At 37.3% G+C, this 11,872-nt stretch overlaps 1 long non-coding RNA gene across 4 annotated transcripts in view; it reads right to left on the bottom strand.

Annotated features, from left to right (window-relative positions):
- Nucleotides 1–11,872, bottom strand: part of LOC110027063 — a 53,986-nt gene that overhangs the window by 1,708 nt on the left and 40,406 nt on the right. For 2 of the 4 annotated variants that reach the window (XR_002294298.1, XR_002294296.1), the window contains 3 exons: nt 8,963–9,065; nt 8,778–8,845; nt 8,040–8,503 (listed from right to left, as the gene is read on the bottom strand). This is a non-coding gene — a long non-coding RNA (uncharacterized LOC110027063). Of the gene's footprint in view, nt 1–6,969; nt 7,057–8,039; nt 8,504–8,777; nt 8,846–8,962; nt 9,066–11,872 lie in introns of those variants that run through there. The other 2 variants (XR_002294297.1, XR_002294299.1) reach the window with 2 other exon arrangements.

The raw sequence follows: 11,872 nt of genomic DNA on the forward strand, positions 1-11,872 counted from the left end.
TGTAAATCTGAATCCTAATTACTCAAAAATTATATATGTGATTTCCAAAGAAGAAACTAATAAATTTATTAATTTGATAACGCAATCCCTAGCTTTCATTATTAGCTTTTCTTTTCTCATTATATATTTTCTATTTATTTTATTCTATTTTATTTATTTCCTATTTATTTTATTTTGTTTTACCTCTTTCCTTTATTGTGTATATTGTAATTGGGCTTAAATACATGTCCTATCAATAAAATTATGCTAAAATATTTTCTATGGTATCAAAGCAATGGTTCTAACCCTAGCAGTTGTCAGACCTTTTTCTAGCCGGTCGGATCTCCCTCCAGCCGAACTGGATCTCCTTCCAGCTGACCAGACAGCTTTCCCTCCCGATTTTCTTTCCCATTGTGGTTCTTCCCACAAAACTTCGCAGTCGGGTTCTATCCATTGCTTTCCCATCAAGGAGGCCACTGCAAACAGAGAAGAAGGCGATGCTTGCTTAATCGCAGTGCTTCTAGATGTCGTACTCCTTCGCCGCTTTCTTCTTAGATAGTTTCTCCTCTTGGCCTTCTGAAGATTCCTCGTCAGAGGAGTAAGCGAAGCTAATCCCTCCAGCCACTCTTCCCGTGATTACCAAGTTACTGCAGTAATTTTTTTGGTCTAAGAAAAACACTTCTGCTCCATCATGCTTATTGTTCTTCCTAGCTAGACCTTTCCGGCAGTTGCATCCGTCTACTGGTGATCCTACTTGAATTTGTTGATGGCTCAAAATCACAACCATATCTCCATTGACTCAGTTGGAATTATGGCAGATTCCTCCAATATTGAGTCACCTTCAGAATGTGTTCTTGATTATACCGGAGGATCGACTCCAATCTCCGCTCCCTTGCAGAACACAAGACTTGAAACCAATATGAACCTCTTGATCACAACCCATACATTGAATGGTGGTAACTTTCTCCAATAGTCCTAAGCGGTGTCTTTGTTCATCAAAGGATGCGAGAAATTTGGTCACCTCACAGGTATGATTTTTGAGCCTCCAAAGACTGACCTAGCGTATGAAGCTTAGAAAGTGGAGAACTCCATGGAGACTTCGATCGGTCGTTCATATATTTTCCTCCCTTCAACTAATGCCCTCTGGACAGCAATTCGTGATACCTACTCAAATGTAGGAAACTCTGGCAAAATATATGAGCTGTCTAAGAAAATTTGAGAGGCAAAACAAGGGGTTAAGGACCATGACCTAGTACTATAATGACATTGTTGCACTATGAATGTTATGTGACATGTACTACGATTATACTTGGGCTTCTCCAGCTAAGCTTTCTCGCTTCTAGAAGATTGTAGAAAAGGATCGTATGTTTCAATTCTTGGTTGGCCTTAAGAAAGACCTTAATGAAGCCCGAAGCCGTATTCTTGGTTAGAACCCTCTTCCTTCCCCTCACGTTGCTTTTACTGAGATTCGTCGAGAAGAGAGCTGGAGATTTGTCATGCTCGGCACCTCTACTCCTTTAGCCAAATCATCTGCCTTGCTTTCAAATAGTACTCAATCCTCATCCACGACACCTTGAACTGGTCAACCCACTTGTGATTATTGTCACAAACCAAATCACAATCAAGACAAGTGTTGGAAACTTCACGGTAAAGCGCCAAACAAACCACCAGCCAAATCCTCTACTACCAAGGATCTCACGATGACTTCCGAATCTGCCACAGTTCGACCAACTGCTACCCGGAATATTCTGAAATCCTCTGAATCACTTAAAAACCAGATAGTGCAATTGATCAAGCTACTTGAAGCCAATCAATTCTCTGTGAGTCTGTCGACCTCCCACATCCGACAAGGTATTCTTTCTATGACTCGTGGTTTTTTTCTCCTCTAGTTCATGGATTGTTGATTTAGCTGCCAAGAATCACATGACTGGATGCTCGCAAGCTTTCTCGAATTACTATCCATGCTTTATGAAAGATACTGTGAGAAATGTTGATGGCTTATGTATTCCATTGCGGTTAAAGGGTCGTTGTACTAATAATTGGTATAATTCTGGAGTTTATTTTACATGTTCCTCTGTTGCAATGTAACTTGTTATTTATCAGCCAGATGACGAATGATATTGATTGCATTGGAAGAGCACGGGGAGTGAGGACACACTATTCAAGAGTTGTAGTTTATCTCAGGTCATTGAATGTTTCATTATGTTGTTGCATTGTCACTTGAATCATCATAGTTTCCAATATTTAAAAATTTTGTATTCTTTGATTTTTTTAATAAATTTTTTTCTAATTTCAATAATTAGACACGTTAGTTAGCCAAACATCAAGTTCATTACCCACCCAACACTTACACAACATTCGCTCCTTTCTCTCTCATTGACATTGACCTATGGGCCAGCTACACTAATAAACGGTGGCTCCTAACTTTGATTGATGATCACACTCAAATGAGGTGGGTCTAAATTTTAAAAGACAAATCAGGTTGTCACCTTTCAAAACTTCTACACATTTGTTCTAACTCAATTCAAAACTCATACTAAGGTCCTTCAGATCGAAAAAATAGTCATAAATTTTCAACTCTATTGTTGGTGAATTCTTGGTGAGTAAGAGCATCCTACACTATAGCTTGTGTACAAACACGTCTCAACAAAATGCGATAGTAGAGAGGAAAAACCGCAATATCCTTGATGTTGTTTTATTATGTTTCAATCCAATGCCTCGAAATGATTTTAGAACGATATCATTCTCACTGTCACCTATCTCATAAATAGTCCCTTCTAAAATTCACAAATTTGGAACCCCCTTAGCTGTCCTGATTTCATGCTCCCCTACCAATCATGTCTTCTCCACATTAGATCTCAATATTTTTTAGTGCACTACCTTCCTTCAAAACACTCCATTCATTCGAAACACTGCCCCCAATTGAAGTAAACTTGATCATAAATCCATAAAATGTATCTTTCTAGGGTAAAGGTTTATGTGTCTTGATCCTAACACAAAAAAAATCTGTGTGAGTGCTGATGTCTCCTTCTTTGAAAGTGTTCCCTATTTTCCTAGCTCGGCTCCAATGGAGGGGGCGCTTGGGTTCTTAGACACGATCCCATATCCTACTCCTATGAATGTTCCCCCATTGCTCCTGCTACTAAAGAGTCCCATGTTCCGTTAAGTGCATCATCTCCTCCTCCCATTGTCCATGTCTATACTCAGCGCGCCCATCCTAATGCTCTTACTCTGGAGCTCTATACTCCTTACAGGATCTTGACTCCATGCCGGGCAACATCCTCAGCACGACCCCTCCTTCAAATGAGGATTTGAGTTCTCCGAGTAAGGTACACAATCAGACAAGCTTACTTTATTCTATGGTAAAATATGTCTCTTTCTGAAGTTTATTACCGACCTACAGAGCATTTGCTGCTGCCCTGACGAACCATCATATCCTAGCTACTATTGAGGTTGATATTGCTGATCTTGCCTGGAAAACGATAGTAATAGAGGTTATGAATGCTCTTTGGCGGAACCATATGTGGGACGTCTTTGATCTTCCTTGGAGTAAGAAAGTTGTGAGGTGCCGATGGATTTTAACACCAAGTTCAACTCTGATAGATCATTTGAACGCAACAAGGCACGATTAGTTGTCAAATGGTGCTCACATATAAGATGTAAACAAGCCGAACATGAGCGAGCCCAGGCTCTGCTTGTGTTCGGCTCGTTTACATTTCGAGCTCAAAAAGTGTGTTCGTGTTCGGCTCGTTTGCTTAGCGAGCCAAATACAAGCTATTCACGAACAAAGAGTAGTTCTGACAACCCTAATCACGTAGCCATAACATGTTAAGGGTCGGGGCAACATTTAAAAATTATTATTTATATTAAAACAACATCTAAATCTAATTAAATAATTTTTGTTCTATTTTCTTAATACTTTTAATTGATTATAAATCTTTGTAACCATGTAATCAATTAAATTTTATAAAAGTACAACACATCAATACATATATATAACTCGATATAATTGATTAGTATTTCGAGCAAAAACGAGTCGAACACGAACAAACAGAACACGAACAAACAAATCTTTGTTCGTGTTCGGCTCGATAATTTAGCGAATGAGCCAAACAAAAGCTTCTTAACTTGCCGAACAAGAGCTGTTTGCGAACAATGAGCCGTTTTGACAACCCAACCTCCAGATCTATGAAGTTAACCATGAGGAGACATTTGCTCTAATGGCTAAGTTAAACACTATTTGGGTCTTTTTGCTCCTTGTAGTGAATCTGGATTGGTCTTAATTCCAGCTAGATGTCAAGAATGTGTTCTTGAATGGAGAGCTTACAGAAGAGGTATAAATGTCTTTCCCTTATGGTTTTGACTCTACTGCCTCCAACGGGCAAGTGTGCAGACTACGAAAGTCTCTCTACGGGCTAAAACCATCACCAATGACCTAGTTCGACAAGTTCACAAAGGTGGTCGTGGGAAATGGTTTCACTCAGGCTTAATCAAATCACACTCTCCTGTTCCCACATTGCTCCAATAGTCAGATAGCTATCCTTATTGTTTATGTTGATGATATTGTTCTTACAGGTAACAATCTCTCAACATTGGAGTCCTTGAAAGACATTCTTACTAACTTCTCTGAAATGAAGGACTTGGAATCTCTTTGTTAATTCTTAGACATGGAAGTGAATTGGTCATCTCGAGGCATTTGTCTGTCTCTAACGCAAATATGTGATTGATATCTTGACAAAGAACAAAATTCTTCTGTACAAACTAGTGGTTGTTTCTATGAATCTCAATGAAAAATTATTTGATATTTCCAATGTTGTGTCTGTCAACAAGACTCATCACCAGTTTCTTATGAGAAACCTCATTTACCCCGCCCATACTCACAACAATATACGCCATGCAGTTAGTATAGTGAAACAATTCATGCATGACCCCTATGAGCATCTTCTCCAAGTTATTTCCTGAATTCTCCACTATTAAAAGGTACACTGGGCTCAGATTTCTTTCTCTCATCACACCTTTCGATCTATTGTTATTTATACAGATTTTGATTGGGTCAGATCGGTTCATGACCGACGTTCCACATCGGGATATTGCTCATTCGTATGAGAAAATCTTTTCATCTTGAAAAGCAAAAAAACAGTCTATGGTTGCCTGGAACAGTGCTGAAGTTAAATTCCAGTCGATGTCCTTGGGGATATGTGATGCCCTCTGATTATGCTTCATGCTCTGTGAACTTTGTATGAAACCTCTGTCCCACTACAGCTATTCTGTGATAATAAAACCGCCACCAGCATTGCTCACAATCTAGTCCAATATAATCATACCAAACATGTGGAGATCGACACACTTAAAAGAAAATATTGAATCTGAGAAAAATTGTATTCCTTTTGTGCACTCCAGTGGTCAACTAGCGGATATCCTCACCAAAAATCTTCCACATCCTTTTTTGTTCGATGATTTCAAATTCAAGCTAAACATGGGGGGCGTACTAGATTTAAAACGACAATCTCCAGTCGTTATTACTTATTATTAGCTTTTATTCTCTTATTTTATATTTCCTATTTGTTTTATTTTGTTTTATTTCTTTCTTTTGTTGTGTCTATTATAAGTGGGTTTAAATAGCCCTCCTCATATCAATAATATTATGCTCCTCTATTTTCTAAATTTCACAATTTTCATTATAATTTATTGATTACTTGTAAAATTCAACATATAAGCAATATATGTTATCAACTCCTTCAAGGAACTGTTTTAGCTATTCTTCAAAAACAAAGAAATGTTTCAGCCAACCTAAACATTAAAATGAACCACAAATAGGACTTCTTTGATTAATAGAGACATACGCATGTAAATCACATGCTATACTATCATGGCCCACTTCTTTATGTGTGAAAATTATCCTACTATGTCAAAACAATCAAAATACCCTTATTCATTATTTTCAAATAATTGCAATCTTGCCTAACCCTTTATCTGGAATAATCCAATATAAAAATACCACTTTTGAGTAATAATAATAATTCTCTCCATGGGCCATAAGTACTGGTCGACAACTCACTAAGTTACATAACACACTCTTCCTCCACGATAGCTCTAAATAAGATGTGTCATGTCTGTCACCTAAAGGAAGAATATAATTGATTCATAACTCAACAAAATCCTATTCCTTCCCATCAAAATAAAACTACGCAACAGCAAAATATCTTTCACTGATGCCCTTTTGATTTAGTGTGGGAAGTGGAAACCTCTTCTAATGGAGAAAAATTTGGGTACATAAGACGTACGCAGCGATGCGTATGTTAGAGAGGTTATTCAGAGGGTATTGGGGGTTATATCCGCGTTATACCCCCTTGTAACTTCCTTGTAACCTACCTATAACCTACAAATAAGTTTTGCATTTTTGTTTTCATATATTTGTAGGTTACATGTAGGTTCCAGGTAGGTTACGGGAAAGTTACAAGAGATATAACGCGGATATAACCCCTCCAATACCCTCTGAATAACCTCCTGATGTACGCAGCGCTGCGTATATCTTATGCGCGCAAATTTTTCTCTTTCTGATGAATGCTTCCCTACCAGCTCCTGTAAGAGAAATTAATGAATTTATTTATCTAGTTGTTTTTATCAAGAAAAGCCATTTGTAAATGCTACTTATGAAGCCTAGTTTTGCTCTCATACTTCAAGATAATAAATATTGATAATTGTGAAAATCTATATAATTTAACCATAATCATGCAACTAAAAACATTTAAATAATTAATGATGCCTCATACCAATACTATGCTTAAAGGAACTTTTGTCATCCATCCACTAATTGATCAGATGGTTTCCTGTGTTTAAAATTTTAACAAAGTAATAGAATTATCATTCTCTACAAGATATATCTTTTTGTTTACATGCATCCAAATAAATAAACCTTGAGATTTTGACAATATATCGATCATTAGTTTAACACATCACAATTTAAACAAAATAAGGAAGCTTTATTACCTTACAAAAGGCTAATTCGCTGTCATCAGAAAGTCAACGCGACCATGCCCATCTGCACGAATCGTAATGTAATTAATAGGCGGCAACCTGGTGGAGCCCACCAAAAACATGGACAAAAATCAGAACTCACCACATCCACACAAACAAAAAGGCAGAACTGTAAATGAGCACCGGTCTATAAAAAATAGGTGTTGACACTAACCTCATCCCTTAAAATCAGGGGCATTTACATACATGCCACACAATTTTTATGTATTTACATATGTAACGCAGAAAACAATCATATTTGCATTCATGCTATTCAATTATTTAAAATCACATAAAAAATATTATCATCGCTATCATTTTAAAAGAGACACATATTTCATGCATAATAGATTTATGACACCAAAAAATTATATGCATAAATATCAAAGTTTGGATGTTTGATATCTAAATAGATAAGACCTTCGTGGTATTTATGTAAAGTTCCCTCAAAATTAACGAAAATAAATATTAAAACTGTTAATTTTTTTATTAAGGTAAGTGCACAATAAAATAAAATAATTACATGGCCATAATCTCAAAATAATCTCAAATAAATTTAAGCTCATTCTAACTAAAAGATTGATCCAAAATTCCTAACATTTTTTTATTAAGATAAGTGCACAATAAAATAAAATAATTACATTGCCATAATCTCAAAATAATCTCAAATAAATTTAAACTCATTCTAACTAAAAGATTGATCCAAAATTCCTAATGAGATTTACCCCCCTCTTCAGTACTTTCGGCCCATTCTCCTTTCTCCCCTACCAAAATTTTTCCAGAAATAGAGCTATTCAATAAAACCTGTCCACTGAAAGGAGACCTTTCAGACTGTAGCCTTTAGACATAATGCAACTTCCTTACAGGTTGCCAGCAACCCGTAGGGCCCAAAATTGAAGATTTCTTTCACTACACTCAAAAATTCATTTCAAATCATTGATTTCAACCCTCCCTACAAAAATCTATATTTAAACTCAACCAACATCAATTTTAATTAAGACAAGTAATAAAACACGCTCTCCAAATAAACAGAAATGCACGCAACTCAGATAAATTTTGATTAATCCGCTTAAAAAAATAATCTTCCAATATACATTTTTGTTAAGAATTTGTTAAGAGTGTAGGAACAGCAACAACACTGCTGAATAATAAACGCTACAGGTGAAGAACACACACCTGAACACCTCTACCCCACACACACAAATAGTTAATTGAACCCGCACCGAAATTCAATAATAATTCTAATCATAAAGTTCAGCATCAATAATCAGCGCCACCGGGACAAACAAAAGATGGTACAATTCAATCCCCTACTTTAAAATGTGGCTACACTTGCCTTGAAATCAACATCACCTTTGGCTATTTCACAAGTAAAAAATTGAAGAACAAGACAGATAAGCACCTGTGGCAGTTCACCCAATGTTTCATGAGAGAGAGCACAGAAAGGGACCCAGATGGAATATGGCCGACCTCCCCACCATATCCTTTTCACAGAGACAAACACTCCCTACAGAAAATCAGTAAAAATTATAAATGAGGTGACTTTCGCATGCCAGTTGTTCAGTGAAGACATTTTTTTCAGAAAAAAAATGTGCACATATTTATCTCTTGAAAATCTTAAGACAATGATGCAGCAGAACTACAGAATCCTACAGATTATGTGAAACAAAAAGAAAGCAAAAAAACCATGCAAAATGACATGAAGATTTGATAGCAACCAATGAATGGTTCATATCATCCGAAAGGTTTGGTCTCAGGTAAAGAATTTCATTAGTACTCACTCAAATATCATGATGATGACAACGCAACGAACAAAATTGGTTGATGCAAGAGCTTTAGATCACATGGCCTGCACAAATCCATAGGCTCCACTTGATGTAATCATATGAAGGAAATGGAACCATTCTGAGATAAATCTTGGGATTTGTAGGAGAACGGGGTGTTCAAATCAAAGTTAAGTGGATACCTCCAAGTTAGGGCATCACAGTGGCTTGATAGCCTGCAACAGTTATCACCTCTTTCATTCCACGTGCACGCGAAGTGAAATTTTTCAAAGTTCTTCCATTATTCTGGATAAGATGACAGATTTGAGATTTTGCACCATTTGTGAGTTATCTCCGAATGGAACTTTCATCGGAAATGCTGGAGTGTAAAGAAACCTCAAACGGCATGAAAAAAATCCAGGCATTAAAGCTATTAAAAGTAAAATGGAATTCTGAGAACAATGTAACAAATGAAAATAAAGAGAATGTTTGGCATTCGCCATCAGCTTAGTCATATGATTAATGAGGATGATTATCCACAGGTTGCGCAATAGCCTTCCATTAAGAAGTCGTTTGTTATCATCTAATTAGAATGCATGCGTTTGAGAATGCATGGTAAACTAAATATAGTGATTATGATTACTCAAAAAAAGATTTTTTTAACAGTAAAACAAATGGAGGAAGCTATTTTTTCCCCATATGGCTGACTGTAAGAAAAAACTATAAGAAATTAGAGAACTTATAAACAACATATCAAGTGTGGAAGTCTGGAAAGGGCACGGAGGCGTATTTTGTGTAATTGAGAATCGTTTGGAGGAGATGGAGGAGGTGAGGGTAGCACAAGCGGTGATGGTGCAACCAGAAGTTGATCAAAGCAAATTGGAAAAAAATAGAGCTTGATAAGGTTTGATTTATTGGTCTTCTAGACATAGGCTAATGACAAAAAATGAAATACAATAGATTTGGCCGGATTTGAAATTTGGAAAATTTATGGTTATTGTGGATCCAACTGCCCTCACTAACTTCCATTGGAAAGCAAAAACCTACTGCATGTATTGATTTTGTTTTCAATGCATTCCTAAAAACTATAGTTAACATCATTACAAATCTTCACGTACCACCTAAGTTCATCTAACATCTATGAGTTTGTTATCTACTACGTTTAAACCCTATAAAAAGAGGTGCTTAAATGGTGTGTTGAGTTGCCTCTCGCATTCTTCTACCTCATTCAAGAAGGTATAGAGATGGAGGTTAGAGAAGTGATTAATGGATTAATTGATGGCTATTGGTTATTTTGGCCGATGGCTTAAGGAGAAATTACTCTGATGGGTGATTGATAGTGTGAAATGAAACAACCCAAGTTATAGTTTGAGTAGAAAGATTTCACAAGAGGAAATCGACTAGTGTCACAAGGGTTTGGTGACTAGTGGGGCCATATGACACAATAAAAGAAGATTTCTCTATCGCTGATGAGCATTGCTGGTGGAAGAATCAAAAGTTGAAACTAATAATAAAAGAAATAAAACAAAAAAAAGCTTAGTTTAGCAAGTGTTTAACCTTATTTATCTCAAGATTAGCGAGCATTTATCTGTGGCCATAAATGCACGCGGTTCTTACTAAACCTCGTAAATTCTTAAGTTATTTTATCTATTGTTTTTTGCTGATTAAATTGTTCAATCTCATGATCATCATCGCTCTCAGAGACGTGATTTCACCCAAAACCAGTATTAGAGCTAGGCTAGCTTTGAATAAGAAAAGTGAGCGATGGTGTAACAAAATGGGGAGGAACAATCAATTTGATAGCAAGGACTTCAAGTATTGGAAGATGCAAATAAAAAAACTAACTATAACGAGGAAAATTACATCTACCTCTCTTTGAGCCAAAGCCTACTTATACGAGGAAAAAAGATTGGGCTATTAAGGAATCCAGACGTTAAGATTTGTACATATATCACTAATGGAATGTTGCCTTCAACATATTGAATGAGAAGATCACAGTTGACAACAAGAAAGCTCAATCAAATATGTACGAGAAATCTTTTTTTGATAAAATTAATGAAGTTTTTAAATATGAAATGGCTGAAAGTGTGATACCAAAGATAACCCAAATCACAATACAAAAAGCAAATGTTAAAACTAAAAAAAAATAGACATAACCAAACACACTTGAAAGAAAAATTACAACAAAACAAGACACAAACTCACAATAGGGCACGATCCGGGGGTGCTGGAGATCAAGAGGTGGTCGAGGATGATGGTAGGAGGCTGAAATGGGTGGTTGGTTGTTGGGATAGCGAAAGGAGGGTGAAATTGTGTTGGTGGTGAAGCAGAGGGCTAGGAACGACAGTGGCAGCCAAGGGGGGCTGGAACAATGAAAGGCAGCGATGGGAAAGCGTTGTGAACTGCAGAACAGAAAGAGGAGTGATGTCCCGGGGCTGTCGCAGCGAGGAGGATGGTTGAAATGAATGAAATAGATGGTTGGGTGGCGGGACTAAATGAAAAAGACAGCAAGATTGTCGTCCTGGGGGGTAGTAGCAAGTATGGATGGTTTGATAGTGATCTAAACAGCGAGGCGAGGGAGGGAACAAGGGTTGAGGTGAAAGTGGATGTGAGGGCAGCAAAAAGGAGAGATAATGGCGGTGGCTGGAAAGATTGCAAGAGAGTTGGTGTTGACCTCATTTTTAGTGAGGTCTAGTCTTCCTCTCAGGGTTTAGGATCTAGCCTTAGGGACCTCCCTTCGACTATCTTAGAACCTTAGAAATGGGACCCGCCTTGTTCTAGAAATTCAACCTGCTTCCGTCCCCTTCTGGAGTTTCGCGTGTGTGGTATCAACTTCTAGCACTTAGAAGGATGAAACCAACATGAGGAAAACCAAAAGGGATTCCCTATAGGACCTTCCTGAGCCTTAGGGTGGCCTTTTGCACAATTCGCACTCCCGCGCACAAAACTTTGTAATTCGGAGAGTCGACATGTCCGATCGCCACGATTCGCTTCGTTTGCATTGTTACTTGTCGAATGCTCGAGTTAACCTTTTGAAGCGATCGATCGCGGGTCGAAATTTTATAAAATTTGAATTTTGACGCGTTTTTGACCCGATTGTCGACGACGTCGTC

This window comes from Phalaenopsis equestris, unplaced genomic scaffold (genome assembly GCF_001263595.1).
Source record: "Phalaenopsis equestris unplaced genomic scaffold, ASM126359v1 Scaffold000413, whole genome shotgun sequence".
NCBI classification, from domain to species: Eukaryota; Viridiplantae; Streptophyta; class Magnoliopsida; order Asparagales; family Orchidaceae; genus Phalaenopsis; species Phalaenopsis equestris.